The following is a 13,150-nucleotide window of genomic DNA, read 5'->3' as shown; positions in this document are numbered from 1 at the left end:
CACGAATGGAACAATTTATCAGGGCCCCTTACCGAACCTGTGCCTACTAGACAACAGGGCACACGCGGAACCAAGGTGACTGAATCACTTCTGCAAAACATACTAATGTATACGCCCTGTGAATATGAACGTCGCATCTTTAGTCGTTCAAGGTGTTCTGTTTTTTCAGAACATGAGTGTAAAAGAAAACTCGGCCCATCCACCAGTAACTGCTTTTCTCGAAAAGTAATTATGGCTTGAATAATACAAAAAAATCACTGATATTCTCCTATTAATTCAAATTTTTTGAGACACTAGTCAAAAATAATGTTGTAATTGATGATCATCACATTTGCGCGTTTACGAATAGTGGGATCTAAAGGGTGAAAACAGGCTGAAGAACTCCATTGTTCCTAATCTTATTAAGATGTCCGTTTCCAATGGCTACAAGCAAATAAAAGCATGTTATGTAGAGACAGGCTGTCGATCAGCTACTGTTATTTTTATTGTAAACTACAAATGAATTGTCAAGTTTCTCTGGTACTACTGTTGCCATAATTTCCTTTCTCTTTTATTATTTCATAAAAAGCTTTTGGCTAAACTTGGTACCGTTGTTTTTCGTAAATTATTTCGAATGAAAAACTAATTTTGTAGTCACAATTAATTACTTTTAACAGGAAAATGAATACAATTGACTTTTTGCCGAGAAAACTAAAAAACGCTTTTTCAAACATTTCTGATGAACAGTTTACACGCTAGGCAAAATATAACATTTAGCAAAAACAATTACATGACAGTAGTTAAATATTTATTATCCAATTTATTCATAAATACTCGTTCTATAATATGTTGGCTTGCTTCAGAAACAGTATCGTTCAAAGACGGTTCCAATCATTCAAAAGCCACAGAACTTCCTACTAAAGATCAATATTTTTGTGCTACAAATGAGTAGACGGGTGTACACCTTGCTTTGTTCCTAAAAATGAAAGGATCACTGCTTCTGGGTAGCAAACTAAACTAAACTCCGTCCGAACAGGTCTTGGAAGGCTCAACAGCACCGATCGACCGCCGTGTCATCCTCAACTACAGGCGTTACTGGATGCGGATATGGAAGAGCATGTGGTCAGCACACCGCTCTCCCGGCATTATGTCAGTTTATGAGACCGGAGCCGTTACTTCTCAATCAAATAGCTCCTCAGTTTGCCTCACAAGGGCTGAGTGCACCCCGCTTGCCAACAGCACTCGGCAGACCGAATGGTCACCCATCCAAGTGCTAGCCCAGCCCGACAGCGCTTAACTTCGGTGATATGGTGGGAACCGGTGTTACCACTGCGGCAAGGCCGTTGGCCCTCTGGGTAGCAAAGGATGCCAGAAGTAAAGCTCTGTTTCGTTCCGTAACAAACTTTCAGGCTCCACTAGGTCACTTTTGGCCCTCTGGGTAGCAAAGGATGCCAGAAGTAAAGCTCTGTTTCGTTCCGTAACAAACTTTCAGGCCCCACTAGGTCATTTTTGGCTACTTCCTGATTATGTGACGACCAAAGAGTGTTAGCAGTTATTCTGATGTCCTCCCTTGAATTGAAGATGAAAGTTTACCGTAGTTATTTATCTCTTGCGTCAAATTCTTGAAGAATTTACCGGCGCTGAATATGTTCAAGTACATTTTTTTAAACCGTGGAACTGACAGTGTAGGATTTACAGAGAGTTGTGTAATGTTTTGCACTTCTGTCTTTAACGCTGCTCAGAAGCTTTTGTGCTAGGACCTTGGCTGTATTATGTTTAAAAATGAGATTTCTTAATGCACCTTCGATTTCCAGAATTAATCGCTGCCAGAAAACTCCTTTGCGCTCTCGACGATCAAAGTAAAAAAAAAGGCAATAAAAAAAGCTATTTCTGACAAAAATTCAGTGTCTGCACTAGAAATCATACGTGTTGCATATTTTATGCAGGGATTGGTTAACACTTGAACGAGTAATGGTTACAGTTTTACATATCTTTTCAACATTAGGTAGATGGTTATTCCACCTTTATGTACTGACCGAATCAAAAGCATTACGTTTCCCATTGTTGTGGCCTCACGTGTCTGCTCCACACTCAGCTTCTTCGTCAGTAGTTACTTTGCATTGTAAATTTGACGATTGATTTTATTCCGCTTATTAAGCTTTTTAAAATTTTGTTATTAGCGTTCTTTATGCAATTCGTTACTCTTAAGTGTATAAGATAGGCAAAACAATTTGTCTTCCCCTCCGAATATGTTGTTCCCATCATCTGTGGAGATACCAATTGTTTTTGATTTCGGCATGCCCAATACTTCAAGGAGATCTATTTCTGCAGCAATGTATTCGCCAGTATGCCTCTGTCTTAAGACTACGAACGCCCAAAATCACTGAGTCTGGCTTGCTACTGTTTTCACAAGGAACTGTAACAACAATCTCTGATTAATTATAATGGAATTTACAAGCGACTCGCTTATTTTAAAAAGGTAATAAGAATTATTTATCTTCCAAGTTATCTGTAACCACCAAAAGTGTCTTTGAAGAATTGGTCAGAGTGTAACAGTCCGCAAATAGCGAAGTGTGTATTGCATTAGTCAGTGTTGATGTATCTAGATGACTCCAGTTTACGTACTGTTAACCATCTGAACCACGTGGAAGACCACCAGTTTTTAAATGCTAAGTATGAAATAAAAATGTGCGTTAATTTCAGTGTTCCTGTGTAAGAAAGTGAAAAGATAATACACTCCTGGAAATGGAAAAAAGAACACATTGACACCGGTGTGTCAGACCCACCATACTTGCTCCGGACACTGCGAGAGGGCTGTACAAGCAATGATCACACGCACGGCAGAGCGGACACACCAGGAACCGCGGTGTTGGCCGTCGAATGGCGCTAGCTGCGCAGCATTTGTGCACCGCCGCCGTCAGTGTCAGCCAGTTTGCCGTGGCATACGGAGCCCCATCGCAGTCTTTAACACTGGTAGCATGCCGCGACAGCGTGGACGTGAACCGTATGTGCTGTTGACGGACTTTAAGCGAGGGCGTATAGTGGGCATGCGTGAGGCCGATTGGACGTACCGCCGAATTGCTCAACACGTGGGACACTGTTGCTCCTGGGGTATCGGCGAGGACCATTCGCAACCGTCTCCATGAAGCTGGGCTACGGTCCCGCACACCGTTAGGCCGTCTTCCGCTCACGCCCCAACATCGTGCAGCCCGCCTCCAGTGGTGTCGCGACAGGCGTGAATGGAGGGACGAATGGAGACGTGTCGTCTTCAGCGATGAGAGTCGCTTCTGCCTTGGTGCCAATGATGGTCGTATGCGTGTTTGGCGCCGTGCAGGTGAGCGCCACAATCAGGACTGCATACGACCGAGGCACACAGGGCCAACACCCGGCATCATGGTGTGGGGAGCGATCTCCTACACTGGCCGTACACCACTGGTGATCGTCGAGGGGACACTGAATAGTGCACGGTACATCCAAACCGTCATCGAACCCATCGTTCTACCATTCCTAGACCGGCAAGGGAACTTGCTGTTCCAACAGGACAATGCACGTCCGCATGTATCCCGTGCCACCCAACGTGCTCTAGAAGGTGTAAGTCAACTACCCTGGCCAGCAAGATCTCCGGATCTGTCCCCCATTGAGCATGTTTGGGACTGGATGAAGCGTCGTCTCACGCGGTCTGTACGTCCAGCACGAACGCTGGTCCAGCTGAGGCGCCAGGTGGAAATGGCATGGCAAGCCGTTCCACAGGACTACATCCAGCATCTCTACGATCGTCTCCATGGGAGAATAGCAGCCTGCATTGCTGCGAAAGGTGGATATACACTGTACTAGTGCCGACATTGTGCATGCTCTGTTGCCTGTGTCTATGTGCCTGTGGTTCTGTCAGTGTGATCATGTGATGTATCTGACCCCAGGAATGTGTCAATAAAGTTTCCCCTTCCTGGGACAATGAATTCACGGTGTTCTTATTTCAATTTCCAGGAGTGTATATTCTGAGACAAAAAAAAGACACACTACGAAGGAATTATCCGAATGAGACGGGAATCGGTAGTTGTGACTTACATGTACAGACAAACAAATGATTACAGTTTCAAAAAGTTGTATGATTTATTCCAGAGAGAGAGCTTCAGAAACTGAGCAAGTCAGTAACGCTTTGCTCCACCTCTGGCGCTTATGGAAGCAGTTATTCGGCTTGGCACTGATTCATAAAATTGTTGGATGCCCTCCTGAGGGATATCGTGCCAAATTCTGTCCAACTGGTGCGTTAGATTGTCAAAATTCCGAACTGTCCGGAGAGGCTTGTCAATAATACTGCAAACGTTCTCAATTTGGGGAGAGGTCTGGCGACCTTGCTGGTCAAGGTAATGTTTGGCAAGCTCGAAGACAGGCATTTGAAACTCCTAGATGTGCGCGGGCCGGCAATACCTTGCTGAAATGTAAGCCCAGGATGGCTTGCTATGAAAGACAACAAAACGGGGCATAGAATATCGTCGACGTACCGCTGTGCTGCAAGAGTGCCGCGGATGACAACTAAAGGGGTTCTGCTATGAAAAGAAATAGCACCCTGACCATCATTCTCGGTTGTCGAGGCGTATGGCGGGCGACAGTCAGGTCGATCGATATCTCACCACTGTCCGGGGCGTCTCCAGGCACGTCTTCGGCCTGAAATGTCAATGACAGCGGTAGAATTGTCATCAGTTATGAGTTCTGCTTTCCAAACTAAGCCCCGATGTCCACCGAAGATGTCTCTAGAAACGCCCCAGACAGGCATGGAGTACAAACCTGACGGTCGCCCGCCATGCAGCGGCCCGACAACTGGGAGTGATGGTCTGGGCTGCCATTTCTTTTCATAGCAGAACGCCTTCAGTCGTCATCCGCGGCACCCTTACATCACAACTTTACGTCGACGATATTTTACGCAACGTTTTGTTGATTTCTATAGCAAGCTATCTCGATCTTACATTGCAGCAAGAGAATGCCCGCCCACGCACGGCGAGAGTTCCTAGTGCTTGTCTTTGGGCTTGCCAAACTCTGCCTTGTCCAGCAAGGTCGCCAGATCCCCACCCAGTTTAGAACTTTAGGAGTATTATGGGCAGGCCTCTCCGAACAGGTGAGGATGTTGACAATCTGACAAACCAATTGGGCAGAATTTGGCACGATATCCCTCAGGAGTACCTCCAACAACTCTGTCAATCAGTACCAAGCCTAATAACTGCATGCATAAGGGTCAGAGATGGACCAACATGTTGTTGACGCGCTCAGTTTGTGAATATCTTTCTCTTGAATACGGTCGCAGGTTCGAATCCTGCCTCGGACATGGATGTGTGTGCTGTCCTTAGGTTAGTTAGGTTTACGTAGTTCTAAGTTCTATGGAACTGATGACCTCAGATGTTAAGTCCCATGGTGCTCAGAGCCATTTGAACCATTTTGAACCTGCTGCCCTTCTTTGTATATGTTCAGAATCCCCTGTTAGTCCTATTTGGTATCGGTGACATACACTTGAGCAATATTATGTGTCGGTCTAGTGTTTTGTAAGCTGTTTCCATGTTGGATTGATTGCATTCTCCCAGTATCTTTTCAATGAATCGATTTCTACCACCAGCTTTACATACGACTTAGTCTATCTTATCACTCAGTTTCTTGTCCCTACAGGTTGTTACTCACTGGTATTTGTATCTGCTGATCAGTTCAACTTGTGCCTCTTCAGTATTGTAGTCAAGGGTAATACGGTTTCTCGTTTCCTTTAATGTACAATTTTATATTTCTAAACATTCGAAGCAGTCTCTGCACTATTTTGAAACCTGATCAGAATCTAACAACGTTTTGCAGACAGTACTTCAACATAGATTATTGCGTCATTTGCGAAAAGTGTGACGTTACTGTTAATATTGACTGCCGGGTCATTAACATACATCATCAACAGCAAAGGTCGCTACACACTTTCCCGGGGAACTCCAGATTCTGTTTCAAGAATCATAAAAACTTATGGTCCTACGTAAAATCGCTGACTGACTCGAAGGCTTCTTTCAATCACGTGCAGACCAGTCTGATGTGGCAATAGAAAACAGCAAAAGGAAAGCTGAAGTTTTAAATTTCGCTTTTACAAAAGTCATATATACAGGAGGGTCGTACAGACGTGCTATCGTTTGACCGCCGCACAAAAACCTGTGTGGAGAATGTGTAACTAAGTATTTGTTGAAAAACAGCTGTAAGAGTCAAAACAAATAATTCGCTTGGTACCCTTTGCATTGTCCGCGTCTTGCGGCTATCTCGAATTTGTCGCCCAGTGCGAAGTCTCAAACAGTAGGATAAAAGCGCAGTTGTGTCTCGTGTATAAGAAGTGTGAAAGAACAGAGCCATAAAATTACGGACCAACTTTCTTATCGTTGGTTTGTGCAGAATTCTTGAGCTTATTCTAATTTTGAATGTAATTGGGTCAAATGGCTCTGAGCACTATGGGACTTAACAGCTATGGTCATCAGTCCCCTAGAACTTAGAAGTACTTAAACCTAACTAACCTAAGGACAGCACACAACACCCAGCCGTCACGAGGCAGAGAAAATCCCTGACCCCGCCGGGAATCGAACCCGGGAACCCGGGCGTGGGAAGCGAGAACGCTACCGCACGACCACGAGATGCGGGCTTGAATGTAATTAATTGCCTTGAGACAGGAAAGCTTCTCTCCAAAAATTAGCACATATTTAGAGAACATCGGCCGTCCGAAACTCAGCTTGCCCTTTTCTCACCCCCATATCCTGTGAACCAAGGGTGAAGAGCAGCAAGGAGACTCCATATTCCTAGATTTCCTGAAAGCGTTTGTCGCCGTATCAAGGCTGCACACTGTTAACGAAGGTTCTGACATGTGGAATAGGTTCTCAGATATGTGAATGGCTCGAAGACTGTTGAATGGATGGTACCCAGTATTTTATAGTGGACGGTAGGCATTCGTCGGAGCCAAAGGTATCGTCAGATGTGCCCCAGGGAAGTGTGGTAGAATCGTTCTTGTTCTCTGTGGAAGTAAACGATCTGACGTATAGGGTGAGCGTCAATCTGCGACTGTTTGCTGCTTCGGTGTAGCGTACGGGCAGTGTCGTCTTTCAGTAATTGTAGGAGGGTGCAGGATAACTTAAACATAATTTCCTCTTGGTCTGATGAATGGCGGCTTGCTCTAAACGTGAAACAGTGTAAATTAATGCAGATAGGTAGGAAAAGCACTCCTATAGTGTTCGAATACAGTATCAATCGTCTGCTGCTTGACAACAGTTACGTCGATTAAATATCAGTGTTTGACGTTGCAAAATGACATGAAATAGGACGAACACTTACCATTGGTTGTAAGAGAGGCCAATGGTCCACTTTGGCTTATTGGGAGAATTTTACCAAAATGTAGCTAATCTATAAAGGAAACCGCGTGTAGAACAATTGTCCGATCTGTTCTTGAGTACTGCTCTAGTGTTTGGGATCCGCACTAAGATTAAAAAGGACATCATACCAATCTTGAGACGTGCTGCTAGTTTCGTTACCGGTAGGTTCGATCAACAGGCGACTATTATGAGCAGGCTCCGTAAACTCAATGGGTGTTTCCTGGGGAAAAGAAGACGTTATTTTCGCGAAACTCTGTTCAGAACGTTTAAAAAACGGGAATTTGCGACAGACCGCTGAACCGTTCTGCTGCCACCAACATAGTCCCGTGTAAGGACCGCGAAGACACTAAATCATAGCTCACCCGGAAGCGTATAGATAGTCGTCTTCCCTCGTTCCACTTGCGAATAAGACAAAAAAGCGAATACCCAGTAGTAATACAAGGTCCCCTCCGCCATATGCTGTACGGTGGTTTCCGAGTAAGATAACGCATTGTCCCCTCACTACCAAGAAATCCTCAGTCCTGTAACAAATTTCAGTTGATATCCCTCATGACATGATTGGGTTTTCATTATATGCGTTTTTTTCAGACGACGAGAATTACTGTATCTACCTGAGAGTCTAAATCCAACAGTGGATATCGACTCCGTTTCAGCATGAACGACAGATTTGGCGCGGGGGGGGGGGGGGTACTTGGAAAAGAAACCATACTTTCTCATAGTTAACAATGTGGCGCGGGTGATTGATACAATCTCTGTCGATGCTTGCTGTGTGTTAGTAAGTTGTGAAAGATCCCTCTACATCCGTCATGCTCAATACAATGAAAAAAAATTGTACGGGCTACATCACCAGTTACATACTGTATATATGATGCTCTTGCAAGGAAGTTTTGTGGGAGATAACCTGGTTTTGCTTAGATCTCAGCCCTTAAGCCATGTTCTTATTGTAGATGTCACGTTTTCACGTGAAAATCAAACGTAGACGTCAGATCTCTCTTAGAGACAGTACTCTTACTATGTCTAGGTCAAACAGTAACATAACTGCAAACACCAATAGCTAAAAATGGCCAAGTAAAATGAGCCTGTATGGATATGGAAAGGACAAATATTATATTGCACATGGTAAAATAGGCTCCATGGTTAGCGCAGGAAGTTTTCCTGTCGATAAGTCACCTCGCTAAAAGATCTGATGGAAAACTCTAAGACTCAGATATTTCAGCTTTCTGCACGCTGTTGTTGTCGCGTATAGGGAGAAAGAATACAAATTAGTATACGCTACCAACAATTTCTAGTATCACAGCTATATATTTTCTATATCAACGTCTGCCTTTGCGTGACAAAACGAGGAAACCCAAATTTAGTTCCTTAGTAAAATGTAGAATGTAAGCTTCACGCATCACATGCTGGTTACTCGAAGAGTGGCTACAGTTGGAGAGCTCCACACTAAACAAAAGATAGTATCTTAAAACTGTAACGCACCCCTTGTAGCCTTTCGGGAGTGGTTAACATAGCAGTAGTTATGCGATCGAGTTAAGTGTATAGTTTTGTGTTACTTTTTCTGTGACACTTAAGTAGGTGGATTTTCCGTACTAGATGCAGTCGACGGCGGTCTAGGAAAAAGATTGTTATCTCATTGCGTCTAATGTTCACGGCATACTCTTTCGGGAGGAATCGCTATCTGTTTAAGTGATCAGACGTTTCCTCATAACGTCAGGGAATTTCTGTGAAAATTGGGTTGTAAAATATAGTCCATTTGTCGTCTAAGGAGGCATCAGCCCACAGAAAGTTGCAATTAAAGGAGTCTGGAGACCACCTGAAAGGCTAAAAAGTTGAACAATTGTCTAGAGTTTCTGCGAGATGGAAGTTTGCAATCCGTAGGGATCGACAAAGTAACTTTTTCTTGGGTAGGAATAAACGTGAAATCGCTGTTGTGTTTCCCTTAGCGGGCGCGGAGTTTTATCGCCAGTTCCAATTTTCCGGGCGAGTGGTGTGAGTAAGCAGCAGCAGCCAGATTGTAGAGGTAATAGCTAGCTGCCGGAGTTCGTGCTTGAAAAAATGAACTTGACGAGGTTTACTAAAAAAAAGAAAGCGTATTTGCTTTCTACATGTGTTAGACTCAACACTTACAAATTGTTGAGTTGGGACTTAACTTTTCTGGGTTTTGACGAAGTTTCGAGAAACCAGATTTTAATTTAAGTGATGGCTGTTCGCGATGTTTTGTTTCTGGTGCAGTGGTCGGATCACGTACTGATTGGTACAGAAAATTAATGTTAGATTAACACTGTGTGACGGACCGTGATTCGGACCCGGAACCTTGCTTCTTGCCGGCAATGCTCTTGCCGTCTTACCGACTAGCACAAAGAATCTTTCACATCACAGATGAGAGTGCGCTGTTTTAAAACACCCTAGCACAATAAAACAGATTCTAGTTTTCAATGAAAGTGACGAGCTACTCGAAGTGAAGTGACCTAACGCCTACAGGTTGTAGCTTACACACCTTGATTCTTGCACTGCAAAAGTGTCCTGTCACCGTCGGTTTACCGTAATTATAGCACAGGAATATAACTGCTTTTCTCACGATTGCAGAACGTGATTGGAGCATTTGGCACAGTGCCACATTGCAGACTGTTAGCAAAGGTCGGAGCATACTGTGTAATTTTTCAGATACGCTAGTGTATGGAAGACCCTTTGATAGAACTCCGTGCTATGTGCTGGACGGCAAGTGTTGAGTGGAGACAAAGGCGTGCCCCCAGGGAAGTGAATGGGACAACTCTTGTCCCCTAGACCCACAAGGGATCTGATGAATAGGGCGATCCGCAATCTGCGACTGTTTACTAATGACGCTGTAGTGTACGGAGAGGTTTCGTCGTCGATTGATTGTAAAAGGATACAGCATGACTCACACAGAATTTCCATTTGGTGTAATGAATGGGAGTTTGCTCTAAAGATGAAAATTTGACTGGAGGTAAGTAGGAAAAACTAACTTGTAATATTGTAGTAAAGTATTAGTGGTGTGCTACTTGACACAGTCACGTGGATTAAATATCTTGACGGAACCTTGCAAAGCAACGTGAATGAAACGAATAAGTCGGTTGTAGGAAGGCGAATGTTACGGAAATACACCATGAGCTCAAATGGGAATCGCTGAAGGGAAGAATACGTTGTTCTCTTGAGGCACTGTTGAGAAAGTATAGAGAACCGACACTTGCGACAGACTGCAGAACTATCCGACTCCCATCACATACATCTCGGGAAAGGAGCGCGAAGAAAAGATACAAGATACATCATCTCTCGTAGAGAACTATATGGACAGTCGTTTTTTTCCTTGCTAGATCTGCTACTGAAACGGGAAAAGGGACGTCTCTTAATGGTGCAAGACGCCCTCCACCATGCACCGTATTGTGGCTTGCGGAGTATGCGTGTAGATGTAGTTGAGGAGTTTTCCTTCATCTCAACCAGAACTTCCCTATCGAACATCTTGTCTTTTCTCAAATAAATGTATTCGACTCTCAGTGAAGATCTACGGTGCCAACTTCAAACTGTCTGTAACGTGTCTCACGGACCGACTCAAGTGTCCTTGCACGCCATTCTTTCCTCGTGGCATTCCACATACCCCCCAAACTTCTCAACAGTATTAACTGTTTAAAATGGTTTTTGCCTTCCTCAGTTATCCCCTCCCCCCTTCCCAAAAAAATAGTGCTCCTCACAAACGCTGTGTTAACTGCACTCGTGGTGTTTCTGTGACAGTCATTATTCTGGTATAGGCTCAACAGCCGTCTTCTCTCTTCCTCCGCCCACCCCCCACCCTCAAAATACTATTACTTGTAATCGCTATATAGACTGCACTCGTGATGTTTTTGCAAACGTCGTTTCTCTGGTATTGACTAAACAGCAGACTTCTCTTCTCCTCCTCTTCTTTACAATTATCTTACAGTGTTCACTCAATTGTTTTCAACATTCCACCACGTTTCAAGTGCTTATATTTTCCACTCCACCCGGGTCCAGTTGCACGAAGTGTCATAATTTAGGTGTATAGTTTCGGGAGCTTATTTCCTGTACATCATCATTCTGTGACATTAGTTATTATTATATGAACTGCATTTGTTTTCGGAAATTTTGTCCTTTTTGCCTTTCTCGCGTTGTCTTCCTCCCTACATAGCAAGTTACATTCACCAATGCTTGCACAGTTATGATACTTGAGCTATTAGTTTTATATCTGTCACCTTTGATGAGTTCAACTTCTTTATTTTTAATTTTTAATGTTTCGTAGTCTCCCTTAATTTCGGATATGAAGCAATATCATCTACAAATTATAATGTTAGTATGCGTTCCCTTACAGTATTAATAACTCATAATTTTCTTTCATTCTTTGTTTACATCTAAGACAAAAATGTCTCCCTCCACATTGTCTCCTCCAGGTCCACAAATGTTTTGGACGTATCTTTTTCGTCCTTTTTCAAATATAAAGTCAAAATTTATTCTGTGATACCTTTGTCGTTCCTGTAATTGAACAGGACATCGCCATTTACCTCTTAAACATCCTTACATTGTTCGGTATTTGGTTCTAGTAAAAAAGTGCTTACAACCAGCATATGTGTGATTTAGGATCTAACCCACGCTGATTTTCTAAGGGACGTGTAAAAGTAACGTAAAAAGTAGTCGGGTGCAGCCAAGGTTTACGATCGTCACTCGGCGCGCTTTAACTCTAGTCGCGGTGAGCTCCGCCGCTGAAGGGCCTTTAATGCCTTCGTTGTCCGCGCTGAGTGGGGTTCCACGTACGGTTCTAAGCCCAACTTCACAGCGGCGTCGACTAATGCGTCCGTTCTGACGAGAGCAAACACTTCTCTACGTATGCCGCGGCAGCGGGCCCGGGATTACAGTGCCTCGTAGGCTGCCATCCTCTTGTGTTTGTCCGCTTGTGGGACCATTACTACAAGCTATGACCGCGCATATCGGTCTCCCTAAGCATTCATTGGCTTGTTAGACATCTTTCTCACACTGAAAGCAAGTGCTGGCACAAATCTTTTTGTTTTACGTATAGAGGGTCTGCATGACACACTACGGTGGCTCTGTAGCAGATATTACGTGCCAATAAGCAAATTGGCAGTCAGGCATTATCTTTAAGTTATGCTGCAAAATGTTTTCCTCTAACGATCTTGTCAGAGCATTTCTAAGTGGGTGTCACGATCAAGTTCATTACGAGTCTACGTGACGAAGGAGTTATGCCAATACATACAGATAATGTGTGTCTAAGAAACGCACAAGCGTACTTGGGTACGAATCATTTTCCTGTGTCTGGACATGTGCTGTAATATTTGATGAGAAGAAATAGCAAACTGTTGATTTACCAATGTCGGGTTGAGTGTTTTCCTTATTTGGATCTTAGGCGGCAGCTGTTTCCCAATAAGAAAATACCAGGTCCATGAATGTCAGTCATGCTGGAACATGGTGTTAGATTTATAAATACGATTTCATGGAACTTTATGGAACATGTAATGTAAGTGGCCTACGTGTTACGTAATTGGCCTTCTGAGACAGTTAATTAGTTATATTTTTGTTCTCGCACTTCCTGTTTGCTAGATGATGATGATGGTTTGTGAGGCGCTCCACTGCGCGGTTATCAGCGCACGTACAAATTCCCACCGTTTGCTCAGTCCAATCTCGCCACTTTCATGAATGATGATGAAATGATGAGGACAACATAAACACCCAGTCATCTCGAGGCAGGTGAAAATCCCTGGCTCCGCCGGGAATCGAACCCGGGACCCCGGGGTGGGAAAGAGAGAACGCCACTACGTGACCACGAG

The 13,150-nt window shown here is 43.9% G+C and overlaps 1 pseudogene; it reads right to left on the bottom strand.

Moving 5' to 3' along the window:
* Positions 1-1,209: 1,209 nt before the first annotated feature.
* On the bottom strand, positions 1,210-1,327 carry LOC124597721 (annotated as a pseudogene).
* Between the last annotated feature and the right edge of the window lie 11,823 nt (positions 1,328-13,150).

This window comes from Schistocerca americana, chromosome 2 (genome assembly GCF_021461395.2).
Source record: "Schistocerca americana isolate TAMUIC-IGC-003095 chromosome 2, iqSchAmer2.1, whole genome shotgun sequence".
Taxonomy (NCBI): domain Eukaryota; kingdom Metazoa; phylum Arthropoda; class Insecta; order Orthoptera; family Acrididae; genus Schistocerca; species Schistocerca americana.
The sequence above is the reverse complement of the archived record's forward strand: the minus strand, read 5'-3'. Positions and strand labels throughout refer to the sequence as shown.